The sequence below is a fragment of the Pleurodeles waltl genome, chromosome 4_2 (genome assembly GCF_031143425.1).
Source record: "Pleurodeles waltl isolate 20211129_DDA chromosome 4_2, aPleWal1.hap1.20221129, whole genome shotgun sequence".
Taxonomy (NCBI): Eukaryota; Metazoa; Chordata; class Amphibia; order Caudata; family Salamandridae; genus Pleurodeles; species Pleurodeles waltl.
This window is the reverse complement of record NC_090443.1, coordinates 881345655-881363338: the sequence shown is the minus strand read 5'-3', so window position 1 is coordinate 881363338 and position 17684 is coordinate 881345655.

Below are 17684 nucleotides of genomic sequence, written 5' to 3'. Positions count from 1 at the left end.
ACCCTTGGGGGGTTATCATTCATTAGTCCCACTCTAACTAGGTGTTGGGGGGAAGCAGCGCTGCTCCTGCAGCTCCCCCTGTCTCTGGGCGTGAATCTGGCGGTGGCCCCATCTTCCTGGGACCACCACAAGCCTGGCTAGGGGACCATACCTGGCTCCAGCCCCGCAAAGCATGCTGGGGCGGTTGCATATCAAATGAGCAGCTCTCCCGCTGAGCCGGGGAGAGCCGCGTTGCTGCCCAAAGCCGATGCTGGTTTCTGGGGGCTGCCGGTCCCACCCGGGCACCCCAGCTCCAGGTGAAGTCTCCCTCGTTGGAGGGTGGCGCAGGGAGCCAAACCCTGGCCGCCCCTGCCAGCTCCCCACACAGCCAGCACCTCAGTGTGCTGCCGCAGGAGCCGGCCTTCTCTCTGTTGTCTGCCTGCACCAGCGGAGGCTGGCGGCCGGACGGGCCACTTGGGGGAGTGCAATGGCACTCACCCCTTCCTTCTGGCAGCTTTGGGCCCCCGGGATGGAATGGGGAGCCCCTCCTCGACTTCTGCTGGGGGCCCCAGAATGGGGTCTGGTGCCCCTCCGGGCCTGCCTTCATGGGGAGCGCGACGGCGCTCCCCGGCTTCTGCTTCACCGCCGGCTCCGTCACAGCCGGCGGCCATCTGGTGGGGGTGCGCGACGGTGCCCCCCACTCCTCAGTCTTCACGGGGCCCCGGGATGGGGGCCGGGGCCTCAACCTCACATCTTCGCGGGGAGCACGATGGCGCTCCCCGGCTTTGCTTCGCCACAGGGGGCCCCAGGATGGGGTCCGGGGTCCCTACCCACCGCAGCAGGGGGGGTGCGCAACGGCACCCCCCATCAACTCACTTCGGGCCAGGCTTCACGGGGCCCCGGTATGGGGTCTGGGGCCCCTTCCTTGTCCAGAGGGGGAGTGCGGCTCCTCTTCCTCCGGGGGCAGCCCCCGGGCCCTGGCCCACCCCGGGGGCACAGTCTCGAGCAGCTGCGGAGCCCCACGTGCTTCGTAGCTGCTTTTCCAAAGGTCAAAGGTCGCCATCCTTTTTCTGGGATATCTCGGGCTTCCAAGGGCTGATTTTCATCATTCTTGTGTCGTTTTGCTCCTGGTGACAAGCCCTTGCCACCAGGAACACTCTCCTTAGGCCTCCTGGCCTCGAAGGGTCCCAGATCATAGGGAGCCAGTCCCACTGACTCCCTGCACCAACCTTTCCTCTGGGTTCCCTCTTTTCCATCTGGGCAGCGTGCTCTCCTTGCGCTAGCCCAGTCCTTCCCCCAACTAGACCAAGGGCAGTCAGGAGGTTCTTCCTTCCAGTTATCCATGACGCTGTCTGCAGTCCCAGTGTCCAGCAGTGAAGCACAGCCAAGAGAGAGAGCTCTCCCCTGTGCAGGACCTTTTAAGTGGAGGTGGAAGTGTCCAGCAGGTCTGCACCTCTGGCCTATCCAGATGTGCCACATCACTTCCTTGCCCCGTCCCCTCTTTCTTGCACAGTCTTGTGGGATAGCTCAAAATGGCATCCTCCAGGAGGTAGTTGCCACATGTGCTCTGAAAGTCTCAGTCCCTCCTCACTGACATTCCTCGCAGGGCCTCTCCAGCCTGCTCCTGGCACAGAATGCCAGCTGGCTGATTGATGCAAGGCCCTGCTCAAGCAACTGGACAGAGCAGTAATTGGCCCTAATCCTGAGTCAGAGAAAGATTACATCCATGGATGCCCCATACGTTGTACAACTGTGCTCTTGTAACCTACTGCATCAGTCTTTTCTTACAGGTTACAGTGTACTTTGGTGTGACTCTGGTCTCGGTGGACCCCAGAGAACTGGAGTTGCCCCCTAGGCCCTCCTTTCCCATTGACATTTAATGGAGTATCCCTACAATGCAAATACCTTAAGCACACTGACATTGGCATTGAACTGAGTGTCCCTACAGTGAAAAGACAGTAAGCACACTCTCCCTCACATGTGTACACCCCTCTCCAGGTCACCACCCACTCTGCATAGTTCCTCCTGCACCAGGCTTACCTAAGTGCAGTTCTTGGGCTGCGCACACCAGGAATCCTCCTCCCACAGCCCTCACATGAGTGCACATCCATGCACACACATGATCACAAGTAACCTGCCCGGGGCCTCCTGCCCTCGCTGTGCCACAGCAGCCTTTCCTTAGCACGGCAGCACCGGCGGTAAACACGTGCAGTCCATTTCACCATGTGTTTACTGTGCGTGAGTCCCCTCATAGGAGGCTTCCTCGCAGTAAAAAGTCAAAAACCAGGTGGTCAAAAAGTGAAAAATCAGGGCAGACTTAATGGTCAGAACCGTCCTCTACACATATGAATGACATGCAACTATTTGCATGCTGTTGACTCTGTAACACACACATTGGTGTAACAGACCAAACCACATTGTTGCATGGACTACCACATGTGGCCATACACAAAATGCCACACTGCAGCACAACCCTTGTCATTTGTATGTTGATACATGGTGCATCCATAGACAATGGAATAAAATCATGCAATCAGCAATTGAGTCAAACAAAATTGACGCAAATGTGTCTAAAACATCCGTAAATGCAAAGCATATGACACATGGGCCCTCAGGGTGAGTTCCACCTTCACACTCTACTCAGTGCTGATTTTCAGTGGATTCTACGCATAAAGGTAATGCATCAATAAAAATGATGGACATACGTCATGCATCTAAAATACCGACGCAAATATCACATGCTTCATATAAATACACGCATAACAGAAAACATGACGCACAGGAACAGGAAGTGATGTAATATGAAATCCTGTTTACAAGCATTGTACAGTGGGTGTACTTTTACTTTCTCTTTACACTCTGTGCCTCTTTAGACTGTGTGGTTGTGTTCTGGAGGTGATGGTGTGATTTGTCTGTGTTTTGTATCTTGTGGTATCCCTTCTGTCGTTTTTTTTTCAATTTTTGTCTGTACTTTGTCCCAGTATTAGTAAATTTGTGTTTTTTGTGTGTATAATTGTACTTGTACTGACAGGTGTCTGTCCGGGATAGTTGTTAAGTTGGGTTAGTTGGGATTAGTTATTGGGCTTAAGTTTCCTTTATAGTCATTTTATTTTTTGCTTAAGTCCTTGTGGTCAGCCTGAACTGTAATAATATAACGGGTAGGGGGAGGTTGGCCAGGATGGGACAGGAGGAGTTGGGTGACTTTGTGTGGCTGGCCTGCCATTGATGTTGGAGATGTGGGGGCCGGGTAATACAAGGTTACCGAACCGAAGTGAGATGGCTGCTGTGGGGCAAGGTACTCCACCTTCTGAAGAGGGTATTTCAGAGCACCAGGAATGAGCATCAGCTGAATCATCACTGGGCAGATCTGGTGGCAAGGGAGCAGGATCTGCTTGATCATCTTAAAGTGGAGATTGGTGGCCCTGTTGGTGAGTCTTCCATTGGCATACTATTTGCTGTTCACTGCTCTTGAATGACAGTAGCAGATGTGTTGGAGTGCTGCTTGCAATGCTTGTGGACAGGTTGCATACAACCAGAAGTAAGTGTACCTGCGCCAGTCTAGACATGGAGTTCACATGTCCTACCATTATAGCAATGCAGGTGAGATGTCTGGTGAGTCATGCACAACCATCACTAAGTCACACATTTTAGGGGCTATGGTGACACCTGTGCCCCAGCATAGTGTCCTGTATGATATGCCAAGACCCCCCCAACCTACCATATTTACCTGGATTGTGTCAACAAAGTAGGACAATGCATCTATAGTGCTACATTGTCATCAGTTCACACACATGCTACCTGCCATCATGTTAGCAAAGGGGGATACCCACCTTAGGGGGTAATTTAAATGGGGCATTTGATACCATCAGACAACTTTGCCACATCAGTTATGGATTACTCAACGCATGATCATTGCAGACTAATGACTGAGCCGCATGCCCATCACAAGGTGCCTCTGGGTGCCTTGCAGGACAAGCTTGAATATCTGAGTCAATTTTCTTGCAAAGCACCAGGGTAGTGTCATGTATTTGTCACACTACTCCCCCCATACCATGGAGTTCAATCTTCTATAGATTGGCCACATATGGTTGTTGCAGGGTGTAGCACTACATGAGTCTCAGGCCCAGTGTAAGTGTGCAGATGTCTGGCTCTCACTCACCTGAGTGTCAGTGTCATCGTGAGTTTGTAGTGATGTGTCTGTTGCACTGTTTTATACCAGGATAACTAGCTCACTCCTCTAAAATAGTACACACTGTAATTTGTTGTCCACTAGTAGTGACAGTGATATGACACTATGCATGGTTCTCCATCGATATCTTAAGGGTGGGCCTGCCCCTTACACCATCAGTGAAGTCGCAAGATCTGAGGACCCAGATGTATCCAGTAAGTGTGATACTTTGTGTCCTGTAAAGTATTCCAGGGTTTGGTGTGAGTGAGTCATGTGTGTTGCGCACAGTGCTAGATGTGGTAAGCTGTCAAATGATTAGATATCAAAGTAGACTGGACGGTGACATTGTGTCCTATTTAAAGGTTCCCCATGCACGAGCAGAGGGTCATATCTTGTGAGGCTTGTGGTGCTCAATGGGCAGCACGTGTAAACAAGGTGATGAAAAGCCACATGTAGGGCCAAATGTGACTAAGAAGGTCAACGGTGTGAAAATATTGGCACTGGGGCACTCCATCATTCTCACAGCACAATGATGCACCATTTTGAACCCGATTTGGTGCATCCCTGTATTGTAATGTATATGGAGGACTGGGTGGGCAATGTCCCCCAGCATGGAGCTCCATATTTTGCGCTCCATGTATGTAACACTTATGTGGAATGTAATAGGCGTGCATGCAGGTCAAGGCCAGACGTCTGCTGGCATGGATATTGGTGTGTAAGGAATTGTATTGGCAGATCAGGTATTGATGGGTGTCTACATTTGGACACATGAATGTGATAGACCTATGGATACCAGCTTCCTAGTTGGCAGCCCTCCTAAGATATGGTCCACCTCCTGACTCCATGTACGAGTGAACATGCCTTGGTGGATGACCAGAACAGTTGAGATCATGGATTGAAGGGACATCCCCCCGTAGGTACAGGGGAGATGAATAGCAAATTTGTAGGTAGACGTGATGCGTACAGTGTAGGTGACAGTCATATTGATCAGGCTTGCATGAGTACCTATCAGCAATGATTCCTTACGGTTATCAACTGCATCCCATACTCCCAACAACATATTCAAGTTACTGGTGATGTATGTTTGAAAATTGACACAGATGATGAGGAAATTTGGGACTGATCAATGTGAAGTTTACACTGCCTTTGCATTATTATATTTAGCACAAAATTAATGCACACCTAATTTGGTTTAGTTCCTAATCTATGTTGTGTATCGCTTTGGTGTCAATGAAATGATGCTAAGGCAACGTTGTCGTTACATTTCTCAGGGACATTGTCTTTTCCGGAATCTGACTTGGAGTGCATGTGCAATTAGATGTAGAGTGTAAGCCAATAATCTGTACATACTCCACACAATTCTGACACTAATGGTTGCCTGTCTCAATTTAACAGCTACCAACATGAGCAATGAGGAACTGCAGGCATTCCAGAAGAGGGCATTCTGCTATAGACATATCCTGGCAGTGGAATCTGTGTTCTGGAGGATGGCACGCCGCTATCGCACAGAAAGATCAACTGGGGAATGGCAGGCATTCACCCAAGGGGGCCCCATACTGGCAGTGGCCAAACAGAGGAGAACCAGATCCACATCTTTGCAGGGGGGGGGCACAGCTGCCACCACAACTACAGCCCCAACTGCAACACCGTCCACATCGGATGCACAGCCCACACCACCTGCTGCCATGGACCAGAAAATGTTCCAAGATCTTCAGAGGGACATAACACTGGTTCTGAAAAGATTGGACAGTTTAGAGAAGGAGGTGGCAGCAACTACAAAAAGACTGAAGTTCATAAAAAAAAAACTCAAGAGGGCAAAGCTGTGATTGGCTTTTGAACTCTTACCCCTATTTCTGTCTCCTCCCTCCTCATTTGTATAATGTTTTATAGTGGGTTTTATGGGGTTAAATTTAGGTTAGGGTAGGTTAGTAGTTTAGTTAAGATAAGTGGGTTTGGGGGTGGGTTTTGTACTTTTTACATGTTACTTTGTGGGTGGGGGTAATGTTGGGGCATATATGTGTTAAAAGAAATACCAAAAAAATATATATTTGTTTAGATATAGTTAGTATATGTGTAGGTTAGTATATGTTGTCATGCATGTGTCTCGTAACATAAAGGGTGTGGGGAGGCAATGTTTAGAGTGTGTTGTTAAATGAGTTAGGTAAGTTTAACATAGGGTAGTTAGGGTCAGTTGATGGGTAAGTATAGTTAGGATAGGTTAGGTTTGGATAGGTTGTCTTCATTCTTATTAGTTTGATTTCACAATTACTAGAAATCTTTGGGTACTCCCTTACTTCATGTGTCATATGCTTGTGTCTCAGGGTCTTCCCATGAGTGAACAGTGAAAATTGTGTGTTGGTCTAGGGAGTCCGTCCTGCCTCCAAATCCTTCTCTTGATATGTTCATCACCTGTTTACAAGTGAGCTGTCACATTGGCAGCTACAACACATCTACTTGTCTATGCATCTGCCATCCAGTGTACCCACCACTCAAGGTGATTATGTTAACTTTGTATTGGACAGGTTAGTGTGCTAATGCAGCTGTCATTGTTTGAGTTCTGTGTAGGAATGTTGGGCACTATGGCACATCTGACAACAGCCTACATTTTATATCTATCCTGCTAAACTGACCAGTGGCAATTACAGATGAGGTTAAGTACCTCTGTTTCACACCAATGTGTTCTACTGGTACTCCCAGCTGACGATATTGCCTGAGATTTGTTTCACAGCCATTCCTGCCATATGTAGTGGGCAAAGCATAAATGTGTACAACATTTTTGCCATACTCAGATAATTGCTTGAAGGGGATGAGACCAGCATTGTTTTTCATCATGTAGGAACTGTCAAGGAGACCAGATCCTCGAGGCTTGTGCATGTTCCCAACATGTCCACCTCTTGGCAGCTCCAAACTCCACTAGTTATATAGCACAGAGTTAAAGAATGGCCAAGAGGGGGAATGGGTTTTGGGTTGGGAACAGCAGGGAAGGAGACCTGTGGAAGCAAGAGTTAAACAACACAATTGCAAGATTAATCACAATGACTTTCAATAAGCTTTGTTTCAAATAAACACTTATGCTAAAAACATGAATGGCCTAAGGCTTCACTATAACTAGGCCTCAATAATCTAGATACCTGGAAATCAAGAAAGGTTATGCAAGGTTCTCTCATGAACATTCCAAAATTAACATATTATATTTTGAACAATAAACTCTCTCCAAAAAGCTTCTTAGAATAATATCTGCATTGTAGCAAGAATCAAAGAGCACATGTTTTTTTCTCTACATGAATGAACTGGACAAGTACCATGAATAACACTGCTACGTCACTCTCTGATTAAGAGTTTCAAGACTCAAATGTTCAGGGAATATTATGCACTAAAATAAAAACTGCACATCTAGGTTTCAAAGTCTAGAAATGAACGCGCACTCCGCCGATCTGTGTTTCAAAAGTTAAATGCCGGGAAAGAATTGCGCACACTGTTGCCGATTCTAATATCAAGAACCAAATGCCATGAAGGGATTGCGCGCACTGCCGATCTGAATGCCAAGAAGAAAATGTCAAGAAAGAATCGCGCACACTGTTGCCGATTCGGAATTCACCATACAAATGCCATGAAATGATCACGCGTTCTGACAATCTGAATGCCAAGAAGTGAATGTCAGGAAAGAATCGCACACACTGTTGCCGATTCGGAATTCACCATACAAATGCCATGAAATGATCGCGCGCACTGCTGATCTGAAAGCCAAGAAGTAAATGCCTGGAAGGAATCGCGCACACTGTTGCCGATTCGGAATTCACCATACAAATGCCATGAAATAATCACGCACACTGCCGATCTGAATGCCAAGAAAGAAATGCCTGGAATGAATCGCGCACACTGATGCCGATTCGGAATTCACGATACAAATGCCATGAAGTGATTGCGCATACTGCTGATCTGAATGCCAAGAAATAAATGCCCGGAAGGAATCGCGCACACTGTTGCCGATTCAAAATTCACAATACAAATGCCGTGAAGTGATCGCGCACACTGCCGATCTGAATGGCAAGAAGTAAATGCCTGGAAGGAATCGCGCACACTGTTGCCGATTCGGAATTCACAATACAAATGCCATGAAAACAATCGCACACGCGATTTCAAGATTAGACCCAAAACTCGAGTGTCACTGAAAAACGGAGTCGGGGGCCTTACCCGACCTCCACCTTACCGTCCTGCTTGAAGATCACCAAATACATGAATGGAGGCCTGGAAATGACTGGATAGGCCTCCGGGACAGGAGCTCTGGAAAATGCTGCTGCTGTGCCCTGGGACCTCTGACTAGTGAGTACGTGGGGCTGGGCTGGCTCCCTTATTTAGAGCCGAGCCCCGCCCACGAGCCACACCCAACCATACTGCAAGAAAGGCTTCTAGAAAGTCTTAGAATAAAGGACCACACCCTGTAGTCCTGCAAACAAGCCTTGCAAATGAACAATGAATTACAAACAGCATTTATGACTTTTCAAGGTGAAAGCTCTGCAATGCAAAAGGTTAACATACTGCATAGAAACACAATGCATGAAATATGCCTCTGCATAAGGTCTGGGTTTTTGCATTTATGTCGCCCGTAGAGCGCACACTGTCCTGATGTTGACAGGAACCTTGTGTGTAGATATGTGCCACCATATTCCTGCACTCTTGTACTGACACTCTGTGACTAAAGATATGTTACACAATGTCACAATTCCTAATCATAGTAGATGTATCACAATACACAAAGACATGCTGGTTGTGTAGGTGGTGTTTATTTACAAGTCTCGTAGTGCAATATTTACATGGTCCAGATCTGTGACCCCATTAGTGAAATCCATGCAATTGTGACACAACACAAGTCCAGGGTTGAGGGACATGTCATGGGACATGCATGGGTAAAGTGTCATTCAGTGCAGGCGAACATGAATTGCCAATTGAAAAGTGAGAGACAATTGCAGTCCATAGCAGAAAGGTCAACAGTGTGTCAGGGAAGACTGCATATCTCCAACTCTGCTAACACTGGCATGATGTCAAGCAGAGGACAAAGAAAAACACTGCCCATGTGGCATGGGCTGGTGCTACCAGGAACTCCTACGGGTGAAGATGACCTTTTCCACATCTTCATCCTCCGATGTGTGTGGTGCGTCCTCTGCCCTTGATGGTAGTGGTGGGAGGTACAGGGGGCCACACATATTTCAGTGTTTGGAGATGTGGACTCCCAATTCCCAGCAGCTGCCATCTGTGGAACTACACATGGCATCTCTGCAGCAAGGAGGAGCTGCTGATTTCTGAGGATAGCAGCAACATCCCTGTGGTAGACAGCCATGTCTGCCCTGAGGGAGGCCATTTCCTGATGCACTGAGTCCAGCTTGTCCTCAATCCCACTGCTGCCAGTTTGGGAGAGCAGTTGTTGTGGCCTCTCCCTCATGGCAGCAGCTATGTCCCTCAGACACTACTGGACTCTGCGCATTGGGGAGTGTGTGTCTCGTTTAGCTGCAGTCTTCAGTCGCTGTAACAAAGCATGTGTGCATACCGTCTAGGCTGGCTGCCATAGTTTCCATCCCCCCACACCTCTTTGGCCAGCTCCCGCTGGACTCCTACCACTTTCCTCTCAAAGCTGGTCCCTGGGTCTTCGGAGTCCTCAGCTGTGTTGGTGCTGGTCGTACTATTGGGTGGTTGGATGGGGCCTCTGGGATGGCTGCTGCATTAATACTCCTCCTTGCGACTGGAGGTGGTGCCTGGAGGGATATGAGGAGGGTCTCTTGGCTGATGGTTGTCAGCTGGTCATCCAGGTCATCGGGGTACTCCAGAACAGGGCAGTTGGTGCAATTGGCTGTGTTATATCTTCTAGGTGTGATGTATATCCTTTTTGTGACTTGACACCATCTTTTCATTGTCAACCCTCCCTAAGCATCCATTTGAATGGTGAGGTCTTGCAATGGGTGTTGCTTTTCTCATGCCACAGCACCACTCATGGCAAATTTCCCCTGTCCCAGTCTTACATGTTTCACATACACCCATGCGGTGCTGAGACCTTGCACCACCCCAGGGATAGCATTGCCAGGATATTATGCTCTTGTTACCATTGTAAGTTCCTCATGTTGATGTATGTGTATGTTTGCTACATCACACAGCACTCATGGACCTAGCAGAGTTCAATTTCATCTTCTGTCGTGCAGGTGGGTTCGCTTTCCTACACACCTATGTCTTCCCCCTCATTGCTGCCCTCCTTGCACTATGATACATGAGATGCAGCATGGTGGCTAATGCAGCTAATTTGACACAGGGGTAGACCCAGGGATGGCCAGCATGGGTATAACATTTCTGCTGTGTACATCAATATGTATGTGACAGTGCCTGATGGTAAATGAGTCCATGGATATAGCCAGTTAACAACAGTTGAATTTAGGTCAGGGCCTGATGGTGGTTCTGCAGATAGTAGTACTGGTCCCTCATTTCAAGTGCATCAGGCCTAATGGCACCTGACTGCCATTGTCTATTTGACCACCCACAACAGCACAGGTGATAGTGGCAACTGTTGTCAATGGTGAATGCTCCATGGGCCAATGTCCTGGCACAGGCAGGTTTCCAGCAGCTTACAGACTGGCAATGCCAGCTGTCCTGTGACACCAGCCCAGTGTTACGTTAAACGCTACCCTCCAGGTCTGTTTCCGCATTTCCACCAGCATTTGCATGGGGTGAAACCCACATGCAAATGTTGGTGATGATGTGGTGTGGTGTGCCCCTGGGTGCCCCTGCACAGCCCATGCATCTGGCACGGGCAGTGCAGAGGGTCCCATGCCCTGGCCCTTTGTCCTGTCTTCTGCCTGATTTTCAGGGCTAAGTGCAGAGTGTCCTGCACACCCAATGTGCCCCAAAACTGGCACTGGCTCTATTTGATCTATCAACAATGTTGTGCTAAGTACCCCATGAGCAGACAGATTTCCACCCGCCATCCCAATGTGTGACTCATACTGCCAACCGCAAAGGGTACACTGCACTGGCAGTCTTACCAACACCGGACTTGCCCATGCACCACCCCCCGTCCATCAATGTGGAATTATACGCCACTATGTTCATAGTCATACCCCATGTGTTGTATGTGTCTGATTATTTCCCTAGTCATATGTGTCCCACATGGTTGTGTCAGAGTAGTTGTGGGCTCAACCTGTGACTATTGTGGCCTACTGTTTGCTATCTGTGGTACATTAATTCTGTGGTGGCACATTTCTGTTCGGCATCAAGATGTGTGGTTCAACACTACACCAGTTTAGTTGGTCTGGGTAGTGGCATGTTACCAGTGATACAGGACCAGCCTGCTATTCCCGCAGGGCCTTTTCAGATCATTGTTCCCTGCACCCAGGGGACACCCTGACTACATGATGGAGTGGTGGCTGCTTTATGTGGATGTGTTGTCAATGTGCGGGGTGGTGGTGCTACTGGCAAATGTCTGGGTACTGTTGGAACAGTTGCAATGACTTGTGTGCTGTCAGATACAGCACATGTTTGGACAATGAGGCAAGGCAGTTGCAAGGTTTACTGCAAAGTGACACCACCATGACGTTACCCCAGTAATGGTATTGACTGACTACCTAGTCTCTGAGGTCTTGGGGTGTTGTGATGACACAACCAGAGGCGCAATGATTCCACATACCATCCCTCACATGTGCTGCATATGTGCATGTAGGTATTTAGGCCTGGGGATCAACATATATCCAGGTTGTGTATGTGTTATGGGGCATGGCACTACCAAGGTGTAGGAACATGTGTAGCTTACATCAGCATAGTGCAACTTGATTAATGTGCAATGTGTCCCTCTGCACTCCTTTGACATGCATTGTGTGAGTCCTATGTGCCTCCCCTTTCTTGCACTTGACATTTTATCATTAATTTCCACCATGCAACTTACCCTGCAATCGTGGTGGTTCCTGGTAGTCTGCGCTGTCCTGTCCCGCGATTCCTGTGATGAGTTCCTCAGGGATGACTGCTGCAACCATCTCCTCCATCTCGTCCAAGTCCTCCTGTGGTGCTGGACTCCCACCTCTAGTTTGCAGACCTGGCTTCCTGTTTCTTGCCATTTTTTCCTTTGTCCTTCACTTGCAGTCATGCCAGCGTTTCTTGCACTCTGTTAGGGTTCTCCTGATCTCTGCCACACTGTTAATCTTGTCTACTATCTGCTGCCAAATTGCCTCTCTCCTTCCAATTGGCAATTTAGAGGTAATGAAGAGTTGATGTTGATGCTCTGTCACCTCTCTCACCATTGTTTAATGTTCCTCAGCACTGAAATTACACTTTCTCTTTTTCTTCTTCCTCCCCTGGGCCTTGTCTGTGTCCTCCTGGCTGGTTCATGGTTGATTGGGGTCTCCCTGGGGTCTCTCCTGGCTTTCTGGCACCATTTTGCCTCTCCTTTGCACTGTCTGCTCCGTTAGCGTCTGTATTTGATGCTATTGCGGGCAAGAATGGTGCATTTCCATTTTGCGACATGTTTACTTGTCGCAAAATGGGCTAAAGTCATTTTGCGGTGTTAAAGTCATTTTGCCTTACAACAAGGCACATTGGTTTTCATAGAGAAAAATGACTCTAAACTATTTTTAGCGCCACCGAATGTCATTGTATAAATATGATGCCCATGTGACAGTAAATAATGGCACCAATCAGCATTAAACTTTTTGACGCAAAACTGCATTAGCACAGTTTTGCGTCAAAAAGTATAAATCAGGCCCTAAGTGCTTCAAATTGTGTAGGTTTAGGAGATGGCTTCATTTCATGTAATGTTTCTCTTAATGTGCCTATAAATACTAAATCAAATGTTCCCCATCTATGAAAGTTCAATACCCCTTCTTTTTCATTGATCTTCCACACTTGGCAAAGCCAAGCACATATATGTAGCCCTCATTCAATCACATTTTGGTATGCTGGCGTGCCCTCAGGAGGATCTTCCTCACCATCCCTTAGTGGAACCATTACATCACCTCTCATTAGGCTCCTCTAATTTCAACATTTCAATTTATTTCAACAAATTAATAATAAAGTTTGCAGTGTCTAAATTGTTTCAAAATTGTTCTCTATATGTCAGACCTCAGAACCCATTTTATCAAATCACAATACAGTTCCTTAATTCAATCAACCAATGATTTCACAAACTGCTGATATTAAACCAATCACAATGTGGTGTTACATTAACCAACGAATACCAGCATGGCACAGTATGACACAACAACTCGCTTTTGCAGCGGCTCACCCTCCTTCACAATTTTCTCTCATATGAAGCACAGGACAAATCAACAATTAAGCAACATCAAACAATATCAATCTTTGTCTACCTCTTCTAAAGAAAAAGACAATAGTGCCATCAACAATCAGGATTAGGTTTTGCACCTTCCGATTCTCAGTCAAAAATAATTCTCCACTCACAATGATGGTTTCTCGACCTTCAGAAAATTCATCTAATTAGTGTTGTGGCACCTTTGCAAATCAGGTACAAGCACTAATCAAAAGTTAGTCCAACCACACAATTGTTACATCCCTATCTACTGTGTAGTCTCACGACTTACAATTCTCTTAGCAGGCAAGTATACCTCTAGCTCTTCAATAGCCATATTGGGATCTTGGACTGTTTCATAGTATGATAACCTCTTATTTTGTTTGACAAAGCACATATAACATTCTAAGCAAATAACAATGCACTTCAAAAGAACATCAGAAAATGTCCAATGCAAATCACATTAAAAAATCATCAACATGTCAGTGCATCACCCTATTGATACTCACACCTGTTGACATCACCAGTTCTTCAACCACAATTTGCAACTACTTTAGACATTTCACTCCATCAGTCCTGGCAATCAGGTTCTGGGCAATTAAATGTTATCTATTTTTGGGCACTTATTACAACTTCTTTCCCATCGTCATCTAACCCTTACCTCTGCTATTAACGTTTTGGGAGTGAGGAGAATCCTAAATTTATAAACACTCTGCACCTCCTAACGTACTCTGGAGGGGATTTTGGAGATAAGCAGGGGAAGGGGAAACTGCAATTCAAACATCAGTAAGAATTTCTCACAATCTTAGGACCATATTTATACTTTTCGACCCACAACTGCGCCAACGCAGTTGTGCGTCGAAAAAGTTAACGCCGGCTAACGGCATTCTGAAGCGCCATGCGGGCGTCGTATTTATACAATGACGTTAGCCGGCGTTAGCCGGTGGTGCTGCCTGGTGTGCGTGAAAAAAAATGACGTACACCAGGCAGCGCCGGCGTAGGGGAATATGGAGCTTGGGCGCCAAAAAATGGGGCAAGTCAGGCTGAGGCAAAATTATCGCCTCAACCCGATTTGCGCCATTTTTTTCGACTCCCAACCCCCATTGAAATGACTCCTTTCTTAGCAAAGACAGGAGTCATGCCCCCTTGCCCAATGGCCATGCCCAGGGGACTTCTGTCCCCTGGGCATGGTCATTGGGCATAGTGGCATGTAGGGGGGCACAAATCAGGCCCCCCTATGCCACAAAAAAAAATTAAAAAATTACTTACCTGAACTTACCTTATGTTCCCTGGGATGGGTCCCTCCATCCTTAGGCGTCCTCCTGGGGTGGGCAAGGGTGACAGGGGGGGGGTCCCTGGGGGCATGGGAGGGCACCTCTGGGCTCCTTCCGAGCCCACAGGTCCCTTAACGTCTGCCCTGACCAGGCGCTAAAAAACGACGCAAAAGCGGCTGGACGTCATTTTTTTTGACCCGCCCACTCCTGGGCGTGATTTTTGCCCGGGAGTGTAAATACGGCGCACATGCCTCGGAGTCAATTTTTTAGACGGGAACGCCTACCTTGCATATCACTAACGCAAAGTAGGTGTCTACGCTAAAAAGTGACGCAAACTCCATGGACTTTGGCGCTAGACGCGTCTAATGCCAGAGTATAAATATGGAGTTAGTTTTGCGTCGAATTTGCGTTAAAAAAAACGACGCAAATCCGGCGCAAACGGAGTATAAATATGCCCCTTAGTGAATACTCAGGAGTCAATAATGAGAGTTGTAGTTAAAATGTAAAAGTTTTAACATCCTTTTTTATTAGTCAAACATAAATAACAGAACATAGCAGAAGGCGTGTCCCTTAGTTCGATTTTTATTCTATAATTCTGAGTCAGGAAAATAAATTAAAGGTGAGTTACTCCTGCAGAGTGTCTCAAAAGGAAAAGCATTAAAAATCTCAGCAATCGAAAATCATTAGAGTCAGAGAGTATCAAGCAAAATAATATAACATAGTAAAAGGAACAGTGTCTAAGAGTCAGCCAAGTTAGTAAAGCTATCAGCACTCATAAAGTGTACAGTAACAGACTCTTTAGCAAGAGACAGAGCAAGTATGAGAAGGCTGTGAGCAAGATTCTCCTCTGAGCGAGTTCTCACTGTTCTTTCTCTGGGATACCTTTATATGGAATACAAAGATACACATTTGTTGACATTTTCTTCAGATAAGTATTAGATCAGCAAATCCAAGCACAAGAATATCATGAGATAGGAACAATTTCAGTTGAGATGGCAAGTTAAACAAAGAGAGGTCTAAATACAAAAATATATTTTGTAGAAACTTTTAAACAATTTGAAACATCATAAAATGTTCTCAGTCATCAAGGTCTCTGAAAGAAAAAACATTAATGTATGTTCTCAGCTTATTGACTTTGAATCACCTCTGTTCTCACACCTCTTCACACTAAAGCCCATTCATAAAAAAGTAAGGCTAAGATTAGTCTAGAAAGTTTTGAGATTCCGATGCAGGTCAAGTGGTTAATAATGAACAGAAAAATATTGCTTTCTTTGTTAGCATAGGATGTTTGCATCATGAAAAAGCCATGAAAAAGTCACAATAGAAACATTTCTGCAGAGCTAAAGCACTTTGGAATTTGTTAACGTTAGCAAATCGAGCAAGTCAAGCAGTTCCAGGTCATGAAAAGTTTAGAGAAGGAATTGCACTTTGAAAATGCAGCATTAAGTTAGACCTATATTTCACTCATATATGCACAGCATCAGTCTAGCAGGGTCACAGCAGTCACAGCAGCAAGCAGTCGTCTGAGAGTCCTTCCACAGGTCCAGTAGTTAACTGAAGGGTGGGTCTGACGGTCCTATTTTCATACACTGGCTTCCTGCTTCTAGGAAATGGGGGAAGGTTATGGAAAGGTTCAGTGAAGTATTTGTAGTTCCATGACTCCCCTACCGTGGTTCCATGCTTACTGCAGTGACCATAAAGGTTCATGAGGCCTATTGTGAGGAGACAGGGCACAGCCTATTTAGGTGCAGGAGGGACTGTGCTGAGCTTTGCCCCCCCATTCCTGTTAGTTGATGTCACCTTGAGGCTTAACTAAGCCCACTATTGTGTGACTGTCTGAGAAAAATTCACAAACTCTAACTGTCATCTTCACCCAGTCATGCGACCCAAGGCAGGCTATAGGTGCAACGGGCTAAGGGCAGGGAAATTGTAATGGATAATCCAACTTTAGCAGTAAAGAGGGTATATCATTACACTTCCATGGTGGATATATATCTCCTCTGAATTAGGAATTAAAGCTTAATAAATGTAATAAGGAATCCTCAGTGTTACCATGTGGGAGGGGTAGGCCTCACTCACAGTAGTGAAAAATTAATTTAGGAGCTTTTCACCACCAGGGCATGTAAAACTTAAAAGTACATGTCCACCCTTTTAGTTACACAGCACCCTGCCCCATGGGCTACCTAGAGCCTACCTTAGGGGTGACGTATATGTCATAAAAGAGGAGTTTAACACTTGGCACGGGATTTAAATGCTAAGTCAATGTGGCAGTGAGACACTGCATTTAGGCTGCAATGGCAGGCCTGGGACACATTTTACAATGCTTCCTAGGTGGGTGACACAATAAGAGCTGCAGGCCCATTGACAGCATTTAACTTAAAGGACCTGGGTATATGGTATATCACTCTACAAGGGACTTACGGGTAAATTATACATGCCAATTGGGTATTAGCCAATTTCACAATTTTTAGGTAGAGAGCACAAGCACTTTAGCACTGGTTAGTGTGGTAAGGTGCACAGAGTCCTAAGGCTAACAAAAACAAATTCAGCAAAAAGTGGAGGGTAAAAGGTTTAGGGTGACCATGCAGAGAGGACCAGGTCCAACAAAGAAGAGGACTCCAAGAGCCACTTGGCTGACCTCATATGTGAGTTACAGGGCCTCCAGAAGCTACAAGAGGCCTTTCCCAGAAGAGTCCAACTGATCAGTTGCAACAGGACCTGACTCGGACCCTTCTGGTGACTACTGCTGAAGTGAATCTTGACCCCATGTGATGTTTCTGCGGTCCTGGGACCCCTGGCTGCATTTATTTGGACTTCTCCTAACATCCTTAAAAATCTTGGACTTAGAGACCTTCAGAGGACAGAAACAAATCTACCAAGCAGCTCCATCCAAGGTGCATTGCTGTTGGGCTGAAGAAACAGGTTTCCTGCACATAGAGCTTTTCTGCAGCACCAAATAGGATTTCGCTAGGCTGGACAGAGAAGATAT